Source organism: Papio anubis, chromosome 18, assembly GCF_008728515.1.
Source record: "Papio anubis isolate 15944 chromosome 18, Panubis1.0, whole genome shotgun sequence".
Classification (NCBI taxonomy): Eukaryota; Metazoa; Chordata; class Mammalia; order Primates; family Cercopithecidae; genus Papio; species Papio anubis.
The window spans coordinates 37,214,029-37,236,026 of NC_044993.1; the positions used below are offsets into that span (position 1 = coordinate 37,214,029).

Consider the following 21,998-nt stretch of genomic DNA (forward strand, 5'->3'; position numbering starts at 1 on the left):
TACAGATTTCTATGTCTTTCTCCAGGATAATCCAATAGAGGGGATTGGGGTGGAGCTCTAGAATCCCTTCCTTTTTTTCTTTTTATTAGAAATAGAGTCTTGCTATGCCACCTAGGCTGGAGTGCGTAGCACAATCATGGCTCACTGCAGACTTGAACTCCTGGGCTCAAGCAATCTTCCCATCTTACTTAGCTTTCCAAATAGCTGAGACTGCAGGTCTGGCTAATTAATTTTTTTTTTTTTTTTTTTTTTTTTTTTTTTTTTTTGTAGAGATGAGGGGGTTCTCGTTCTCGCTATGTTGCACAGGCTGGTCTTGAACTCTTGGCCTCAAGTGATCCTCCCACCTTGGCCTCCCAAAGTGCTAGGATTACAAGCGTGAACCACCACCCCTGCCCAGGAATCTGTGCTTTTAACAGGTGTCTTCAGTAATTCTTATTGCAAGCAAATTGGGGAAATTGCAATATGCCGTACATCCTGGCTGTTTTGGAGGACTTGTTTCATGCATAGCACTGTGCTAGGCACTGTATATGTGTGTGTGTGTGTGTGTATGTGTGTGTGTGTGTGTGTGTGTGTGTGGTGGGCAGGGGGGAGATGGTGGTGTTGTCAGGGAATTCAAATGTATACATTATGTGGGACAATCATTTTCCAAATTTGCCCTCTCTGACACCTCCAAAACCAGGAACGGGGCTCCTTTATTCCCCTGCGATTGGAACTGCTTGAATTTTAAAGCACTGCACAATTTATTCAGAGGAAGTCTTTCAAGAAGGAGTGGGAGCTAGGCCACAGGATTCTAATCTTGAATATTCAGGGAAAGCAGCATGTCCTATTCAACACGGCTGATCAATAATGAGTGCATTCACACTCTAAATGTGTGCATTATGTACAGATACAAAATATACAATGCCCCCAAAACGGGGAAAGACATTTCTGATTGAATTTTTTTGTTTGGGTTTATAAAAATAACTTGTGGTGCATCAATTACTCTCCATTTCCATGGATACAGGCAATACTTTATTATGTAACTCTACAGCTGTGCCGGTTTTTAATATAAAACCCAGATTTTTTCATCTATTTCTCTTTCATAGTTACTGAACTGAGATAATAACATCTTTTACCTATGAATGTATTCAATTCCCCTTTTTTTTCAGCATCCTGCAAACTATTATTGATTAGAATTTCATTTTGTGGCTTTTGTAATAAAATCTGCAGTAAATGTTACCATTGCAGGCAGTGGAAGGGCGGAGTGGGGGAAGGTCATTCTTTATGTATATTGTGTGTAAATATGTATGTATAAAAAATGCCGTTTGTGTGTGCACATTCTTCCAAGTCTAACAAGTGAACGCCTGGGCATTGTACTGACTTCCAATTTGCTCTAGGGCAGTTTTCAAATGCCTGTTTACAAAATGTTGAGAAAATATTCCTCTACACTTTTTTTTAAAGACCCCATCACCCATTTTTTTGTGAACAGAACTTTATTTCTGCAGTTCCACAATTTGCAATTCAGTGCCATTGTTTTCACCATCCTGGTGATGCTCAAAGTTGATTGATATCTTGTTCTTTCAGGGTCTCCCTACACAGAAATGGCTTCCCATCATCCTAGTGGGGATTGGAGCAGAGAGTGAGGGGGAAAGGAAAAAAATGACGTGGGATGAAAATCTGAGACAGGCCTAAAAGGGGCAGATTAGGGAAATGGAGCTGGAGGGGATTTGAGGGGCTATAGAAAGGGATTCTGCCTCTGCAAATTATCAACTATTAGGAATTCTTCTGCTAGCAATTCAAATCCTTTGTGTAAACAGGGTTAATCTCCAGGCCTGGAATGAGCCTGGAGGCTCCAAAAACTCCCTGGAATTTTATGAAAAATAACTGCACGTATGTGTGTCTGTGCACTTTTGTAGGTAGATTTGAGGGTGATGACCTAGCTTACAACAATTCTCAGAGAGGTCATTCCCCCTTTTGATGACAAAGCCAGCAAAGACGTGGGGGCATAGCTAAGCCAGTCATCACCATCCTGATCACAGTTCTTGACCTGAGGGATGAGCACCTGACTCCAGCGGGGCCAGTTAGAATCCTTCCCTGGGACATTTCCAACTCCACTTGGAGGAAAGAACATGCTTCCCACTCTAGTTGATGGTGTGAGGATTCAGCCATGCCTCTATGCCATGTGGAAAAGCACGTCTGTAATAGGAGGGAAGTAAGCTGTCAATCAGAAAAAAGCAGAGATGAGAATGAGTGCCAGGGAGCGAGAACATAAGAGATTGCTGACAGCACTCCACTGATTGGGTTACCCCTTGGACCAGCTCCACCCATGCCCTTTCTAAATTTGCATATTTGATTCACTAAACAGCCCTTTTTGGCAAAAGCTAATTCCACTTGGTACCTATCACCACAGCCAACAGAATCTTGATAAAACATAATCCACAGCTTTTATCAGATTTGTGTGACCGCCAGATGGGGTGAAAACAGCCATGTAAGACCTCCTCTCCCAGTAGTTATCTTAAATTGTCACAGCCTCTGGGAGGGATGGCTCAGAAAATGGTAAACCCTGGTACGATTGGGAAGGAGTTGATTAGGTACTTTCTCCATTGATAAAAGATCCTAGGAATGAAAGTGGGGGCCTCCAGTGATCCACTTACTTCACAATTTTGCATGGAATAATCCCTGGGTTGATAGTGCTGACTTTGAGTAGGCACTTATTAAGGACCACTACATGCACAGTTACTGTCAGATGCAAAAGACTGAGGCTATGACCCATGCCTCCAACTTATATGAGGTTGAGGCTCAGAGAATATTTTCCAGGTATGTTGCAAGTAGGAGTGTGAGATGAGGTACAGCAAAGAGTTCATGTGTGAAGGAGGAGGTGGAGCAACTAGCAAAGCCACCAGAATTATTGCTGGAATATTAATTAAATTATTTAATTGATTAATTCAAGATCTCATCATGGAATAGGACGGTAATAGAACATCATGAAATGCTCAGCATTGGGTCTTTCCCCATATTTGTGTGGTCTTCCTTCTCAGGAGGCATCAAATGCACAGGAATTCTGCTTCAGTGACTTTTCTTTTTAGGGGGCCTCCATGTCTCAGTCTTCCCTGTCTATCGAATGGTCATAATCATTTCAGTCCCACCTACTTCACTGAGGTGTCATGAGGACCTAATGAGATCTTTAAATGTTGTTCAAATGCCCCAAGTAGCTACATCTATATCTGAACTAGTGTGTCTTGGCTCTGGGAGAGAGACATTCCCATATAGAAGTCCATGCGTCCTTTCTACCTGTGGGAGACATCATCAATCGATCTTAGCACTCTTTTCTGCCTCAACTTGCTTGAGCTCAACCTCTCCGGCTCAACTTTAGAGTCTTTTTCAACACAACACTCCATGCAGCCTCTGCCACTGATAAGAACTGGCATGTAAAATGCTATTTGCAGTCCCTGACCTGGGTTCTCAAATGACCGGTATTAGGGTGGCAGGTTGGGGATGAATTTTCTAACTAATTATGAAGGAAAGATGAAGATATCATGATGTGTTTGAAAAGAACCAAATGGCGTGACTGTTAGGCAAACATAAACAGGAATTTAGGAGTTAGGAGAAGGGCTTGCCATTTTAGTTATTTAAACATCTATGGTATCACTAAAAACAGAAAAGAGGAGTGTTAGCTAAAATCAGCCTAATTACTTCTCCCCAGGCACCCTAGGCTGTGATCCTAGAACTGAACAGTCTGATGAGTCAATACAGGGCACAGAGTAGGTAAGTCATTATTACTTTTTGCTCCTGGGGATATAAGACAGTGATGTAAGAATAACCTGATGAACAGGGAACAGACACAAATTAGCAAATTTACTTAAAAGTAAGGTTCGAGTAGTAGAAGATGAGAGCATTTGCATTCTTATTGGCATGTTTATCCAGAAGTGAGCAACCACATGCAAAACGATAATTCATCTACCGCTGATTAAAAGACACAAGTGGCCTCTGGGCAGGGACTAGAAGCTTTAGCCAAACATAATTCAGAGACCCACAGCTGCTGCATTGCCTCGGGCTCTCCCCATATAGCCAGCGCCTTCTCAGAATACTCTGGACAGAACTAATTTCCTGATTTCCACAGTGACTGATAGGCCACTGAAGACTCCCTCTAAGGCTTGTCTCAATCTTAGGGATGCTTACCCCCAGGGGTCACACCCCTACTAGGGCTATGGTCAACTGAGTCAGGGCTGGATTTCTCACCCACCCTGGGCCAATCGGATTTTCTTTCCCCACATTCAGTATTAAATGACTGAATCTCTATCAGGTGTCACTAGACTTAGCAGGTCATTTAGATGTGAGGGATAACAGTCCAAGCTTGCAGGTGGAGCAGAGATGCTTTTCTGAACAAAGGGGTTGGGGAGAGAGTTGGCTGTGCTTTCTCAAGATAAAGCCCCTTTAATTTCATCTAGCTTAATTGGGCCTCTGTTCTCTGCAAGCAAACTTGCCTTGAACCAAACTGCTTCCCCAAATCTGGAATGTGTACCCCTGGGGTGCACAAGCTGATATTTAGGCAGCAGGAGAGATGATTTTTACACGGTGCATAGCTGCAGCCTTTTAAAACGTTATCATCGATATCCATTCTGAGAAAGAAATTCCCTTTCAGTCCTTTTGATTATCTCAGTTTGGTGCTTGTCTTTAACACCTAAGACTTGCTAATTTCCTATTTCAACAAAGAGAGGATAGGGCTTAGGTTAAGAGCCTTCAGCAATCAACATTATCTTGCTAGACTGGAATAATATTATTTTGCATTTATTTTTAGGTTGTCTTTTTTATGGTAGTTATCTTACTTTTTTCATTTCCCTCATTCTGACCCACAGAATCCGTGAGAGATATTAAAATGATCATTGTTGTTTAAAGCCACTACGTTTAGGGTGGTTTGTTATATGGCAATAGAGAATGGGAAGAAAATCCATACCAGATAATTAAATAGAGGGGAATTAATACAGAGAATCAGTTTTTAAAAAGCTGTGTTACCGGAAAGGGGTCCCAATCCCGACTCCAACTGAGGGTTGTTGGATCTCAGGTGAGAAAGAATTTGGCGCGAGTCCATAGAGTAAAGTGAAAGCAAGTTTATTTAAAAAAGTAAAGGAATAAAAGAATGGCTACTCCATAGGCACAGCAGCAGACTGAGATGCTGGTTGGCCATTTTTATGGTTATTTCTTGATGATATGTCAAACAAAGGGTGGATTATTCATGAGTTTTCTGGGAAAGGGATGGGCACTTCCCAGAACTGAGGGTTCTTCCCCTTTTTAGACCATACAGGGTAACTTCCTGATGTTGCCATGGCAGTGTAAACTGTCATGGCTGGTGGGAGTGTCTTTAACATGCTAATGCATTATAATTAATGTGTAATGAGCATTAAGGATGACCAGAGGTCAGTCTCATTGCCATCTTGGTTTCGGTGGGTTTTGAACGGCTTCTTTTCTGCAAACTGTTTGATCAGAAAGTTCTTTATGATTTCTATTTTGTGCCAACCTCCTGTATCATTCTGTGACTTAGAATGTGTAACCTCCTGGGAATGCAGCCCGGTAGATCTTAGCTTTATTTTACCCAGCCCCTATTTAAGATGGACTTGCTCTAGTTGGAACACCTTGGACAATTAGAAGAGTGCAAAGAGCAAACAGGAGATGGTGAGGCAACCCAGATTTAGCAATGGCAAGGAGGCATTACCGCTCATAGGACTGGAGGGACAAAGAGAGCAGGAGGTGTTACAAGTGTCCAGGAACTAGAGTCACCTGTGAGAGCTGGAGTCATGGTAGGGACTGCCTGGTGGGAGCTGGAATCCAAGAGATGATGTAGCCACTGCCAAAGAGAGATAGGGGCATATCAATAGTTTAGCTCTACCCCTTGTCCCACTCTTTAACCTCCTGTTGGGGCTCCTACCAAAAGCCTGTTGCTATGGAGCCTGGGCATCATAATTGACAGGGGCCAGTCCCCTGGGATACAGAAGAGGGCAAGGCCAGGGCGGGCAAAGGATTGAAGAGCAAATGAGGCAAGTGACCAACCAGTACACAGGACCATGTGACACAAAGCAAGGCAAAGTACTTCCCAGAATGACTGTGACCAGAATGGCTGGGCACAGAATTGAGGATATGAAAGGCATGTGGGGTTTCATAAATTGCCCTTCAGCCAGTTCAGATGGCACCTGCTCAATAGCCATGCCTGATTCCTGGAGATCGGACTTAATTCTTTCCACACAATGCTACTGTTCTAGTAACAATCAGGGCTCTTTTCAGTGGCAAGTGGCCCACTTTTTAAAAATATCCAAGGTAAAAAGGCTTCAGGCAGAGATGGAAGCAGATGTTCAACGATGTCATCAGGTAACTGTATTTGTCCATCTTTTAACTCTGCTCTCCTGTATTGTTTTTATTTTCAAACAAAAGCTCCTCATGTAGGAACAACACACCTACCAGAAACTCCAACTTTGCATCCATTGGCTGCATAACCCCAGTGAAAACTCAACGCCTCTTCCATAGGAACTTCAATAGTTCCAGCCAAAGTGCTGGAGTTGAGTTTCATTGTCCTGGCTTGGGTCAAGTGTCCATGCCTGAGCTGACCACTAGGGCCAGGAGAGTGGAGATGTTCTGATTGTTCAGACCTGGAACATGTGCCCAGCTCTGCAGCCAGAGCATGAAGTAGGGTGGTGTAGGAGTCAGCCTCATCTGAGTGGAAAGGCATTTCATCTAAAGAAAGTAAGGTTTTTGTTTCCAGAAAAGGGGATGCTGGGCAGGTACAAATAATAGACATCTTCCCTAATCCCTTCAGCACTTCTGTTACCAGCCATGCTCAAGTTTCCCTTTGGTCTTGACTGGTCAAACTGGTCAAACTAGTTCTGACGACACACATCTCCATATCCCCACAATGTCTGACATGGTGCCAGGGACATAGTAAGTGCTCAGTAAACATTTGTGGAATTGAATTGGGTGCAAGTGATTGGAGTCTGCATTCATTTCTCGGGTGCAATGGGCATTTCCATATCCTGAGGATGCAGGTTGTATTTCTCATACTTTCCCTAGGGTGGGTAGTGGGCAGAGGAGAGGGAAGCAGCAGTGGCCCAAGTGCAGCCTCCCTCCCACCTCCTGCTGCCTGATCTCTTGGGAACCCTGGCCAAACCAGCTGAGAGCTCATCTCCATTTGCTACAAATTAGAAAACTAGCATTTTCCCTTCAGTTGGCCTGAGGCACAGTCTTTCCCTTCCAATCTGAATTGCATATAAGTCCCATTTCTTCCTGTTGGACGTTTAAGAACAATCTGACACTTCAGTTGTTTGTTCTTTTCTTTCAGATTTACAGGAGAAAACACATTTTAGAGCCCTGTTTGGTATTCTAGCCCCTTTTATAAAGTTCCTTCAGCATTGCACCGCAAAACTGAAGTTCTTCAATTACTCTGCACAAATTAGCTTCAGACTCAATTTTTGCACAGGGCCACCACGTAAGCCCGGACTCCTTCAGTTACTGGCCTCTAGACCAGCCTCCCACTAAGCAGAACCATTATGGAGTCTGTTTATAACAGCGCCATTAAAAATGAAGAGCTGTCAAGAATCCCTTATAATGATGTTGGAAACCGTATTCGCAAAGATTTTTTAATGACTAGATGGTTTTTAAAAGGCAATAGAACACTTTTAATGAACCCTAATGTAATAAATCAATCACAGTTTCTCTGACTTGACTACACTGTCTTTCTATTTCTTGCAACTTATGGAAAACCACACCATTAATTCTTTCTTAATTTCCCTATCCCGCACCATACTCCTGCAAAACTCAAGCGAACATCTAGGTAAAGCATATTTATATTTTGAGAGATCTAGGTTTGCCATGAACATTGTTTACCAAACTCAATCTTGAAGTTACCTATTGGAACATGGGCTCTTTTAAATTTTATTTTTGGTGTTTGCTCTTTTGAGGGTCTAGTATTAACTAGAACATCCTAATCATAGGCAAAAGAAACTAAGTCCAACTAACTTAAGAAGAGAAAATTTATTGGAAGGATATCAGAAGCTCACAGAATTGTTGAGAGCTTTGAGCTTGATTAGAAATGGACAGGAACCAGGACAACTCTGAAGGGCTGGAAAGTAGGAATTACAGAAAGTATCTTGTAGAACACAGTGGCCAGAAACTACTACCACCTCCACCCACGAAAATACCTCTCTCCTGGTTTCACTCTCTCCTGACAGATCATGAGATTGGTTGAGTTTAAGTCATGTTCCCTGGTGGCTCCCTGGCTGTGCTGAGGTGGGGAGAGGAAAGATAGGGTCTTTTTGGCCTCCATCATGGGAAATGAGCACCTTATTTGCTATCCCATCCAGGTGACATACAATGGGCAAGGTAATTTCCCAAAAGGAAATCATGGAACCTCTCAAAAGTGATATTAATGAAAGGAATGTCAGCTGCTATACTAGACAATAACCTCAATTTTCTGTATTGGCTTAACACAGCACAAGTTTATTTCCAACTTACATAATAGTCCATTTTGGTTGTTTCTAATTAGAAGGTTTACTTTCAAGGGGTAATTCAGGGATCTAGGTTCTTTTGTCTGATACCTCTGCATCTTAACATGTAGCTCCCAAACTTACACTATAGGTCTTCTATATTCCTGGGGTAAAGAGTTTTTTGTTTTTGTTTCTAGAGACAAGGCCTTGTTCTGTTGCTCAGGCTGGAGTACAGTGGCACAGTCGTAGCTCACTGAAACCTTGAAAGCCTGGGTCAAGTGATCCTCCTGCCTTGGTCTCCCGAATAGCTGAGACATAAGCAAGGTGCATGGCATCATGCCTGGCTAATTGTTTTTTTTTTTTTTTTTTTTTTTTTTAATTTTTTGTAGAGATGGGGTCTCTGTATATTGCCTAGGCTGGTCTTAAACTTCTGGCTCAAGTGACCCTCTCACCTTGGCCTCCTAAAGCGCTGGGATTACAGGCATGAGCCATTGCACCCAGCATTTCTGCCTCTTTTTAATGCGTTACATCTGGAAGTGGTGGGTATCACTTCTGTTCACATTCCATTGGCTAGAACTCACATGATCCCTCTTGAATTGCCAAGGAAGTGAGAAATACAACTCCTCTTGGGACAGCTGTTTCCTAGTAATTCTCTGCATCATGGAATGGGAAGCAGGAACCTTTGGAGGATGGAGACTAACCTTTGCTGCAGCAGAGGAAATGGGAGATGGAGATGGATTGACAGAACCTCCAATGGATAAAGGTCCACTGTGGAGTTTGGGAAGGTAATGGACTTCCCCAATTTGAGCACAGGTAATTCCAGGAGAGAGAATTTTTCTGGTTTTGCCAATATATATTTCCCCCCTTCAACGGGATTCTGATGCAAAAGTTCCCAGTGAGACTGGAAAGGTATTGTTATTCCCAATTTTGCACCTGAAAATTTGAGGATTAGGGTTGGTGAGGGCTAGCATTTAGCTCTTTTGACACCTCAGAAAGTTCCCCTTTTACTACACAACCCTGTATCCGCAGCATTTTGACATCTTGTTGCTTCCTTGAGCAGAGCAAAACAGAAAGTTCCATACCGGCACTGGAACCAGAATGAAATCCCATTCCCCACTCTAACGGAAAAGACTGCTGCGTATTTGTAATATCTTAAAGTAAAACAAACTCTTCTTCATTTTCCTCTCCACACAGCTCCCCTTTAACTCCGCTCCCCCATTCAGCTCTCTATTTGGGCTTGTTTCATGAATTTATTCTTTTCCCCAGAGACAAAACTTCCTTAGAACAACAACAATTTTAAAACAAAGATCTTAGTTGTTATGCAAACACAGTTTCATTTCCACAAAAGAGCATTTCACAAAAAGAAAAATAAATGCACATTTTAAAATGTCAGTTAAAGAAATGGAAAACCAAACCGAACCAATAAAAAAAAAAAACCAATGTAAACCTGCCAGGGAGAATACACAGTATAATGCCATGTTGCCCAAAGAGCGATTTTTCCAATGTCGTTGAGGTGAGTGAAAGAGACTGGCCCATGAGCAGGAACATTCTGACAATTTAAAACACGTGTGTATGTGTGTATGTGTGTTTGTGTATGTATCTACATCTATGTCTATTACTATAATAGTGTGTGCATGTGTACACACATTGTAGATACACTGTGATATATATATATATAATATGAAAATACATATCATTTAAATCAGTGCAGTATATTGGATAGAATGGTAGGCTAGGAACGGAGTAAACAGAGTAAGTCAGAGTGATGAAGTTGTCTCAGCCACCACCACCATTACCCCATCTTCTAATTTCTTGCTTCTATATCATGGACTTTTAATGGTAACTCCACTTAAATACATTATTAAGCAAAGTAGTAAGCTGGAGATGTAATTCTGGTAAGTGCCATGCCATTTCATGGTGCGATGGAGAAGGTCATTATTCCTGTGGCTGCAGTGTGCCTGAGTGGTGTGTGTGCTGACTTTCAGGTTGGTAGAACTGGGTTCATGTCTCAGCTATGCCTGTGATTGTGTGCACAGATCTTTATTTTTCAGGGACTCAGTTTCTCCTACCATAAAATGAAGGAGTTAGAGGAGGTGATTTTAGCATCACCTTCCAGCTCTGAATTTGTTCCCTGATTCCCAGTTTCAGAAAGTTGTGGCAAAGCAAGTATGTTGTTCTTTTCCCAAATCACAGTTTGTGGCTAATTATATATCTCCCCGTTTCCTCTTGCCATAAATTTTCATTTCAACTCAGTAAGTTGTAGACCTTCGTCAACACTGGTGCAGGAACGAGTGGACATGTCTTGTTAGATTCGCTCGCTCCTGCTTCTGCCTGCTTCCTAGATCCACAGATCCACAGGATGGAAATCCTGCATTACCTGTCCTGTCTCTCACTCTACAAAAGAAGGAACGGAGGTGATAGAACGGCTCAGATACAGAAAGCTTCAGCATGGGATGGGGTTTCCCACATTACTTACTGAGCCTGTTAGTGTACAGTAGAGGATATGGAGGTGCCTCAGTCTCCACCACCATCACCCCATCTCCTAACACAGTTGGCTGCCTCCACCTCCCCTGGGGGTGAAGCTGCATTTCAGCATGACCTCCATTGTCCTTGTCTTTGCTCTACCCCCAGTGCTCAGTCTAACCAGTTTGGACCCACGGAATACAGAGAGTGGAATGCATGTCAGAAGTGTGGAGGAGTAAACACTTTGTGAAGCAAACTATCCAATGAGAGAAAAGAGATGGGAAAAAGTCTGCAAATAAACCCCTCCCTCTTCCTTCTTCCCACAGACAAGTTGCAAGTTGCAGGGGTTCCATAGTTTCTTGAGAGATGTCCTGCTTGACCAAGCAATGGGTTGTGTTTCTTGCAAGGCTGTGGCCAGCTCAGTAAAGCACCTTCTTGTATTTTTTTTCTTCTTTCCTCCCTGATGCTTATCTCTTTTTCCTCACTCTTGATGTCCTGGTGTTTTGTGCTCCAGTAAAGCCCCAGCCCATAAGCTTTGCCTCAGGCCATTCTCCAGGAAACTATGCTAGGACACCACCTGTCAGCAGCATCTTCCCCAATACTGGACGCTACCACTGGTGTTTGGGAGATGGTTTTAGACGCCACAGCAGGTGCAACGTTGAATCTGATGGCGAAGATGTTACTTCTGTCTCAATTTGCTTTCAATCTTCTTAATTGCCCCATGGAGAAAGTTTCTGTTTAGAGCTGTTTTGTCTTACATAATTCTATACCACTCTTAATAAATTCCTCTTCCACAAACAGACATCTGATCTCAGGAGGAAAGCTTTCAGTGAAAATCATAAGCACATATCATTTAATCACATTGTTTCATTTCCAGTTTATTTATTTTGTGCTTAGCTTCTCTTTAGGGGGGTACTCATTTTCTAGTTATAAGTGATACACATCTTTCTTTCAAATAAATTTGACTACAAAAAGTCAATTAAAAATAACTAACCAAATAACACAGAGAGGTGATCACGAATAGTACAGAAATATGCACATGGTGTATAGGACAGGGATGTGGTCTAACCCGTGAAGGTGAAATGTGATCAGCCAGAATTTGGGAAACTGCTTTAGAGCAAAGGATTTTTCTTCATGCTTTAGGAACAACAACAATCTGCCTCAGCCTTCACTTCCAAATCCGTTTTGTTCCTTGCTAGCCTTTCCCTGAGATCTTCACACACTCTAAGTGGCCCCTTTCCTCCCCAGGGTACAGACATCCCCTAGTCTTCAAGCAGATTTTGGCAACTGTGTTTTATACAGTGCAACAGTGAGATTCGCACTTCCCGCTGTCTAGAACTACAGGCACTGAAATAATTAACAAGATTGCCAGAGAACAAATAGGCCCCCACAGCCACCCCTGAGTTTTCTCCCTTTATTCACATGTTCCCCTACCACTCTGAACCCTAGCAGTTTCTCTGAAGTTGGTCTGGTTGCTAGTGTGGCCCCAGTCTTACCATCTCAGCTTACACTGCAAGGCCTACTGCAATCCATTCTTCATCTTTACTCCAGTTTAATAGACCCAGTGTTGGCCCCAAAGATGCCATTGTATTCCCATAATCTTTATTGCTCCACCATTGTTTGAGGTGGTAATTGATCACCTCTTAGTCTTTGCATACAGCTTTGTAGCATAGTTTGGATATTTGTTCCTACCCAAATCTCATGTTGAATTGTAATCCCCAATATTGCAAGTGGGCTGGTGGAAGGCATTCGGGTTGGGGGGGCAGACCCCTCATGGCTTGGTGCTGTCCTTGCAATAGTGAGTAAGTTCTCTCGAGAGCTGCTTGTTGTAAACTATGGCATCCCCCCACCCACCCAACTTTCTCTCTCGCTTCTGCCTTTGCCATGTAACATGCCTTCACCCACTTCCCCTTCCATCATGAGTAAAAGCTCCCTGAGGCCTCCCTAGAAGCTGAACCAATTACTGTCACATGCTTGCACAGTCTTCAGAACCATAAGCCAATTAACCCTCTTTTCTTTATAAGTTACCCAGACTCAGATACTTCTTTATAGCAATGCAAGAATAGCCTTACGCACTCTGAAGGCCATCTTCAAACCCTCCTTCCTGCCAGACTGCTTTCCCTAGACTTCTCCTATCTAAAAATTATGTAGATTCTGCTGAATCCTTCCCTCCCTTCCTGTGGCTCATTGCTCTAGTCCACCCCTGCTATCTGCCATTTCTCTAGGTTCTTTCCCTTCCCTCCCTCTCTCACTCTAGACCTCTCTCACCTGGTTTTCTTCTTTCAGGTTATTTGGGCCTCTTTTTAGGCTTACCCATTGTCCTGAAAACATGATGTTTGTATGCCACCTTTCTTCCATAATTCATGGAGAGAGGATTCTCAGGGCTTAGAAAATGCCATTGCAAAGGCCCTTCCCCTATACCCCATCACTTCTTTCTCCTGCACCCGTGCCTTGATCCAGATGCAGAGCTCCTCTTTGTGATTCAGGACAAAAAGATGTGTCCCCTGAACAACTCCCCCTCTGCCAGACCTGGAGAGGACTGTGGCCAGCAGGGTAGTGCAGTCTTACCTTCTGCTACTGCACACTGGGACTAAGGGGCCAGAGGCCTCACCAGACCAAAGGCCTAACTGGGACCCAACTCAGAAGGAGCTCATGTGATCCACAGACGGATGCCCACGAAGAACCATAGGCCGCATTCATATGTCTGAGGTGCCCAAGAGAGTCCTCAGGACATACAACGCCTATCCTATGGCCCCCAGTTCCTTTTTTGAGAAAGAAGTCAAAAAAGAAAAGGAAAGAAATAAAGGAAAGGAAAGAAAAGGAAAAGAAAAGATGACAGAAAGGAAGGGGAAGAAAGAAAATAAAAAGTAAAGGAGGCTTCGGCCTTGTGCTTCTCATGGGAAATGCAGGTCTCATGCAACATAATAGAGAGCTTTGGCTCTATCAGCCATTGCATCTAGCACCCTGGATTGACAGAACACAGCATCCAACTCCACTCTAAATCCAAGGGGAAATGACCTTGGTTGCAATTTGCTGAGGCCTCTGTGGAAGTTGCAACAACAACTCTGAACTCCAGGATTGGAAAGAATGAAGTCTTCCTGCCCTGGGATGGGCTCCCCATAAATCTGAGGACAAGAGCTGAGGGTACCTCTTCCCCGATATTCACATACCAAAGAACCTGGAAGGAAAGAGCCATTTTTCTATACCCTTCTTTTAATGTGGGCCCAGCACTACATCCTAGAAGCCTTCCTGGATAACCTTAGCTCATACTGAGTTTCCTTTTTCTAGGAATGGTACAACTCCTAATCTAATTATACACCATCCTGTCTTTCTTTCAGGGACATTGCCTTGTTTTTCTTTCAGCTCTGCCCTCAAATATGCATGTTTCTCAGAAATGCACATAGTAGGTGCTTAATAAAGACTATCTGTTGAGTAAACAAGTGAGAGAAGAACTGTGATCTAGGTAGGAAATACTGTGGAATTCTTTGGAATTCTTTGGAAATTTTCATCTACACCATTTATTTAGCTGTATACTCCCTGGTAAGACTAATTCTTTGACCTTGAGTTTTCTCTTCTGTAAAATCAGGATAATACCTACCTTACAGGGAAGTTAAAAAACTTACAAGTGTGGTATGCAGAATAATACCTTCCCTACAAAGATGTCCATATCCTAATCCCTGGAATTTGGGAATATGTTATGTTACATAACAAAGAAAGGGGAATTAAACATGCAGATGGCATTAAGGATGCTAATCAGTTAACCTTAAAACAGGGAGATTATCCTGAATTATCTGGGTGGGCCCAATGTAATCATGAGGATCTTTAGAAAGGGAAAAGTGAGACAGAAGAGAACCAGAGAGATGGCACTACAGGAAGGTGCTATAAGACTGAGATTGTTGGCTTTGAAGATGGAAGAATTAGGCCACAAGCCAAGGGATGTGGGCGTCATGGAAATTAGAAAAGACTGGGAAATGCAGCTTGGATGACACCTTGCTTTCAGCCCAGTGAGACCCATTTTGGACTTCCAGGCTCCAGAGTTGTAGGAGAATAAAGTTGTGTTGCTGTAAGCCTCTGAGTAGGGTCAATCACAGCTCATTGTTGCCTTGGATTCTGGGCTCAAGCAATCCTCCCACCATCATCCTCCCACACAATTTGGATGACAGGTGCACACTACTATGCCCAGTTAATTTTTTTTTTGAGAGATGGGGTCTTGCTATATTGCCCAGACTGGTCTTGAACTCCTGAGCTCAAATGATCCTCCCACCTCAGCCTCCCAAAGTGTTGGGATTACAGGTGTGAGCCACTGCACTTGGCTGTTTCTTACTTCTTTTGCATTCTCCTCAGCCCCTAACGGGTTACTGGGGACACACCAATCTCAAAGAAGTTTCTAGACTCAGATTGATTTTTACATTTGGGCATTGATTCTGGCAGGAAACATGGGAAAGAGATTCAGTGTAGAAAGGGGGCAAACGGGTTATAAAAGGCAAATCAGCTTTTTCCTGAAATATGGGTTTAGTGAGTGTAGGTTACCTTCAAAGGCATATAATACAGAAGCCAGGTTTAAATATACCCAAAGAAAAATAAATCGTGTACCCAAAAACACCTGCACTTCATGTTCATCACGACAGTATTCCCAATAGCAAAGGCATGGAATCAACCCAGGTGCCCATCGACAGTGGATTGGATAAGGAAAATGTGGTACATATGCACCATGGAATACTATACAGCCATAGAAAAGAACAAAATCATATTGTTTGCAGCAACATGAATGCAGCTGGAGGCCATTTTCCTAAGCAAATTGATGCAGAAACAGAAAACCAAATATTGTATATTCTCACTTATAAGTGAGAGCTAAACACTGGGAACACATGAACATAAAGATGGGAACGAAAGACACTGAGGATAGATGGGGAGAGAAGGAAGGGGGAAAAGGCTGAAAAACTACCTATTGGGTACTTTCCTCACTACGTGGGTTATGGATTCATTCATATACCAAACTTCAGTATCATACAGCATACCTTTGTATAACAAACTTGCACATGTACCCCTGATTTTAAAAAGCTGAAAAACATTACTGCAAAAAATAATAATAATACAAAATAAACACCACTGTGCCCTGAGACTCCAGGCAAAAATGTTTGGGGAAGACATGGGGGAAAGACCTTTCACTCTTTTCCACGAAACACAAGAGGCCATCTCTCTGGGTGAGAGATGCTATTCATCAGGGGGAAAACGTGCATTATGAGCAAGCCCGTTTCTATTTACCAACAATGTTTGCAGAGGCATCAGTTTGAAGTCACCAGTGTGTCCAAAGGGCTGGGCCCTGGCAAAGGCTATGACAGTGAAAGCCATTGCAGAGCAGGATTTTGCAAATTTTCTTCATGTATTTGGCTCCACCCGGAACTCCAGGTTCCAAATAATAAAATCTTGGTTATGGGGATACTGCTGATCAATTGATCAGTATGATACTGCTGCAAATCATTGAATGTCTTCCTTCATTTTTAGAAGAAAGGAAAAAATTCTATTTCAGTTCTGCATGCATGGGGTAAGAAACCCAGTGGTCACTTTCTTTTTCTTTCCAGCTCTCTCTCATTCTCTTAAATAAGGAGAAAGGCTATATTTTTCCATGGATTAAGTCCAACACAGAGAAAACTGTCACTGTGAAAACAATAGAATTTATCTCCACTGATATAGCTTGACACTGGGACAAGTGCCTGAATTGTTGCCATAGCAATAAATGTGTCGGACTTATGCATGCGTTTTCTGCTATAGGATTTTGATTAATGGCATTGACTAAATGGTGTGAAGGGGGAGAGGCCATTCAGAAGGCCCAAGGAGAGAGAGCCAGGCTGCACAGGACTTGCTTTGGCCCACTCTGGAGGGGTGTTGCATAGTGTTGGCTAGAAACCAGTTAAACAAGGTGCAGAATCTCTTCTGTGGAGCAGAATCCACTTGCCAGCAGTGTCTTGTGGCAGGGGCTTGGGAGGTGGGTTCAAGACACTGAGGCCAGAGCTTGATCAGAGCCAGGAAGCCATTGAAATCTTACAGGTATGGGTGCTTCCTATATGCCAGGCACTGATCCAAGGACTTCGTGTCTCAACTTATTTAATCCTTACATAACTCTATGAGTTGGATATTACTGTTTTTTTCTGATAAGAAAACTGAAGCACAGAGAAGTTCATTAGCTTTTAAAAAGTCACACAGCTAGTTGGTGACATAACCAGGATTTAAACCCAGTCAGCCTGGTTTCCGAAGGCAAGCTTAACCACTACACTGTGATTTCCTCTAGGAACAAATACTGCCCTCTTGACCTTGCTCATAAATGCTGGCAATGAGGGTGGAAGATAAGAGAGAGACAGAATGGCTCGGTGAAAAATTCCTCACCCCCGGAAAATCAACTCAAAGCCCACACAGCTCTCTGAGGGGAGGCAGCGTATCTTCCTCACTGCCGGCATTATGGGCACCCATTAAGTGTCTGGGCCTGCAGTGTGCTTCCTGGAATTCTGTACTGAATCCTTCACATTCATCAAGAAGCAGACTGGTGGGATGGTCAGAGCAAGGCCTGGGAGGCAGGAAGGCTTGAAACCTGGCTGACGGCTGTCGACGTGACCTTAGGCTGTTCACGTGACCTCTCTAGGCCTCCATTTCCTCATCTGCAAAATGGGTATAATAGCATGACCTTGCCTATGGTTGTGGGGATTAAATCAGATGATGTATTGTGACCATCGAACACAGTGACTGGCACATAGTAAGTCCTAAAATTAAGTTAGTTTTTTAAAAGACTCATTTTTACTAATTTGCCTGGTGTTCAGAAGACCTTTTCAGTCTGCAGATTCAGACTTTCCTTTAGCTCAAACAAGTTTTCTATTAATATTTTTTTTGATTTTTTTGTTTCTGCTTCCTCTATTCTTTCCTTTTTGATCTTCCTTTTACTTTTAAACTGCACCTCCTGAGGGTGCCCGCTCATCATTCTTCTCTTTTGTTTTCACTTTCAAACCCTTTGTTCTCTTTGGAGATGAGGCTGCTTTTGTCAAGTTTGTCTTCTACTTCACTCACTGGGTATTTTTCTTTGTTATTCATTATATTGTTCATGCCTTTGAAATTATTTCTAATTTTAGATTATTCCTTTTTGACTAGTCTAATTTCACAGATTCAAAAATAGTTTTGAAATCACTACTCAGAATTCTTTTAACTTTTTCTTTTCAATTTTTCAACAATAAATCTATATAGGAAAGGCTGCTTCTCCAAAATGTTCCTATTCTGTTGGACCTCTATGTTACTGATCTGATTTCATTCATTTATTCATTTGCTCCCTCAAGAGTAGTTTACTGTGTGTCTGTTACATGTCCACATCATTCGTCATGTCATGGGCATAAGCCCTCTGAAGGAAAATACAGCAAACTAAGGGAAACTGAGAGTGACAGGGGTAACTATTTTATGGGAAGTGGTCAGGGAAGGTCTCTGCACAGGCAACATTTGAGCAGACACTTGAAAAAAGTAAGGGAGTGAGAGATGTGGCTATTGGGAGGAAGAATATTCCATGTGGAGGGACAGCCAGTACAAAGACCCTGCTGTGTTTGCAGAAGCAAAGCTGTTTGCTGTGGAAGACAGCTCAAGTAGAAAACTCCAAGAGATGGTTTTCACCTGGGTACCTCTTGCTCTCTCATGATTTGCCTGCCCTATAGATGATTGTTTTTAGGGTTTTTTTTAAATTCCCAGAAATAAAATTCTTTCCAAAGAGGGGAAATTCCCATGATCTCTCCTACAATAAGATTCTATTTGAACTCTAGCAGAAATCCTTTGAGTTTGGCATGTGGGGGTCGTCTGTCCTACTTTCAGGGACTGTCACTGAAATGCTAATGGCCTGAAAAGGGGACTGTACCCCCTACCCCACTGCAAGACAGCAGGGATGGCAAAGGCATGATACAAATGCCTTGATTTCGGGGAAGATGGCACATATTGATTATAGTACTCTTTCCTGCTGAGACAAGATGCCACTTCAGAAACAATCTCAACAGCCTCAGTCAGTCAAGGTTGGCACCCAACATGAAACCTTTTGGCCATCCTTGATGATGATTTCTGATGATACACCTATAAATTAAATTTTTGTATTAGGTTGAGCCACAAGAAATTGCTGATAGACAATTTGTTTAACCTCAAAAATGGCCATTTTATATGGCTCAATTTAACGCGTCGAATTAAGTACAACTCTGTTCAATGGACCCTTGCTGGCAAATCTTTTGCTAAGCAAAGTTCCCTTTGTCTTCTCAGAACACTTAAGCCATAATATAAACTCACTTTTCATGTATTGAATTTTCTTGCAGTGGGACTCACCTGTATTCATTAATTTGCTAACACATCTACCACAGCAGCAGCTCCATTTCTGGACCTTGTCTAATTTTTTTCACCTTCTGAGACCATGAGGTGGCTGAACCTAAAATAAGGAGCCCCTGGGCCAGGTGCGGTGGCTCACACCTCTAATGCCAGCACTTTGGGTGGCCGAGGTGGGTGGATCACAAGGTCAGGAGTTTGAGACCAACCTGGCCTATGTGGTAAAACCTCATCTCTGCTAAAAATACAAAAATTAGCCAGGCATGGTGGCACACGCCTGTAATGCCAGCTACTCGGGAAGCTGAGGCAGGAGAATCGCTTGAACCCAGGAGGCAGAGGTTGCAGTGAGTCGAGATTGTCCCACTGCACTCCAGCCTGGGTGACAGAAAAAAAAGGAGCCCCTAACAGACATACCAATAGACCATAGCTTTCTCCCCTAGCGTCCATGTAGTTTCTGTGTTATTGTTCTCCTTTATTCACTCTCTTCCCTGTAGGAGGTTTATACTTTCCCCACCCACTGCCATGTGATTTGCAGTACTCCCTAAAGAAGTGTACTTTTCTGCCCTCTTGACCTCAAACTTGGTCATATGACTGACTTTTGTCAGTGGAATGTGACACACAATATCTGTGTGCAGTAGCTTTAAAAGACTTTGCACGGTTCATTCAGAGTGCTCTTTTCCCTGAGCCATGAGACCTGCATCTCAGGTTGCAGAAAACATGTGGAGCAGAGGTATAGAGCCTTCACTTTGCTGCAGCAACAAATAAAGTGAGTGAGAAATGGACCTCCATAAGGCACTGAAAGGTTGGGGAATATTTGTTACTGTAGCCTTACCTAGCCAAAGCTGACTGATACACCTTGCCAGCATTCAATACTATGTTAAGAAATAATTTTCCCCAGGGACTTGCCATGGATAAGGGTCATATAGCAGTAGAGCTTGCTGGAGAGTATGTTGGTTTTCATATATTGATATGAAGGCCATGGATGGTCCCCCTTTTCTAAACATAACATATGATGGATGTGTCAGAAACCTTTAGAAGAATGTATCCAAACCACAGAAGGATCACAGATGCTTTGCAAGAAAAAAAAAAAGAGGTTTAAGGTTCAAATAAGCTTGGAAACACAGGATTTGATAAAGTTAAACCGGTTTCTTTCCAGCAAGACTTCTCAGAGCCTTTAATCTGCTATCATGCATTGTGAAACTCCAAGAAAAGAGGGTACATATAAATTTACTGTTTTCCAAAATTGTTTGATCATAGAGAATTTCATGGGCTTAACACTCTGCAGAAAAGTTGGCAAATGTTGCCTCTGGCGGCAGCAGAATTTTGCATATTTCTCTTGTATTTCCCGTCTCTTCTAACCATATTTTACACTGCTTGTCGTCTTCTTCCCCTCATTTGTCTTCTCTTCTCTTCACCCACCTGTTCTTCTGCCTCTACCTGCTCTTCCACATCCTCTCATTACTCTACCTTTGCTTCCAATTTCTCCTTCTCTTTTCCTCCCTCTTTTCTTTCTTCTCACCTCTCCTCCCTTTCCTATTGTTCCCTTCTCCCCTCTTTTCACTTTCCTCATCCCTTTTCTCTTGCTGTCTTTGGCTTTTCAAGAAGCCAGTGAGTTTTCTTGGACTGGATGACCCAAGGGGATGTCCTGCCTGATTGACAGGTGTCATTCTTGAACAGGAAAGCCAGTGATGGTGCTGCCTGCTCTTCCCAGGTGTGGTGTCAATTTTAGAGTGATGGGCTTTAACATCGCATCAGCCTCCTTAAGGGCTGATCCTTTGTTCTAGATTCAGACAAAGCAGCACAGTCGGCCTTAAAAGGAAAAAAAAAAAGCTGTTTCATTTTGTATTGGAAAAATACAATGTGACATCTGGAGAATAAATTGTTCAGTCAGCCAGAAATACGCCTTGTAAAAATTGCTTAGGTTTCTGTAACAAGATTATTTACTGCGAGTGTTCACCTATAATACAGCACACTTTTGAAATGGACCTTTTATGAAACACATCAAGAACTGTAGAAATGTATTCAGTGCATTAATCTACAACACTGCACACTTTACCACACTTTTAGAGCAGATTTCAAAACTCAGACCATCTAATGAGATAGAAAAAAGTTATTCTCGTCCTGTATTCATTCCAGTCATGTTCTACACTGAGCCCTTGGGATATTTAACATAATGCAATAGGTTTTTCAACATACACACACCCACACACACACTCACACACACTGTCACACACACTCTCATGCACAAACAAAATATATGACTGTTCAGATGAGTATTCAGTTTAGAATGCACCAGGCCCATATTTCAACAGCCCACGTGCAAGGCAAAGGCTCGCTATTTCAGATACCAGAACTTTATAAATATTTAAAGAACTTGATTTAATCCAAATGAGAGATCGCTCAGGTGCTGTCAGTTACTTACATAACTCCTTCTTTTCTGATCAGGGGGTGACAGTTTGGATAGCGATCTCCTGGAAATTTGAGGATCTGACTCCGTTGGAGTCTGGCAACTGGGATCAGGCCTGAGGTAGCTAAAGCAGGTGGATTGTGGAGAAGTGGGTCAGGTGGGGGAGGCAGAGAAAAGACTGCTGCTTTTCTGACCTTGGCTCTTTTTTATGTATTCTGATGACAGCAATAAATTCTTCTAGCTGGGCAGCTCAGAATATGTGATTCAAGCCCTTCTACCTCAAGGTCAACTCAACTGTCCCTTTGGTTCAGTGGATATCAGCTCTAGAAGACAGAGAACAGAGACCCTGC

General features: G+C 42.7%; 1 long non-coding RNA gene across 1 annotated transcript; it reads right to left on the reverse strand.

Annotated features, from left to right (window-relative positions):
* Positions 1–297: 297 nt before the first annotated feature.
* On the reverse strand, positions 298–5,884 carry LOC108583480. The gene is made up of 3 exons (XR_001898195.3): positions 5,755–5,884; positions 2,042–2,196; positions 298–1,596 (listed from the first exon to the last, which is right to left on the reverse strand). It is a non-coding gene; the product is annotated as an uncharacterized LOC108583480 (long non-coding RNA).
* Positions 5,885–21,998: the final 16,114 nt, after the last annotated feature.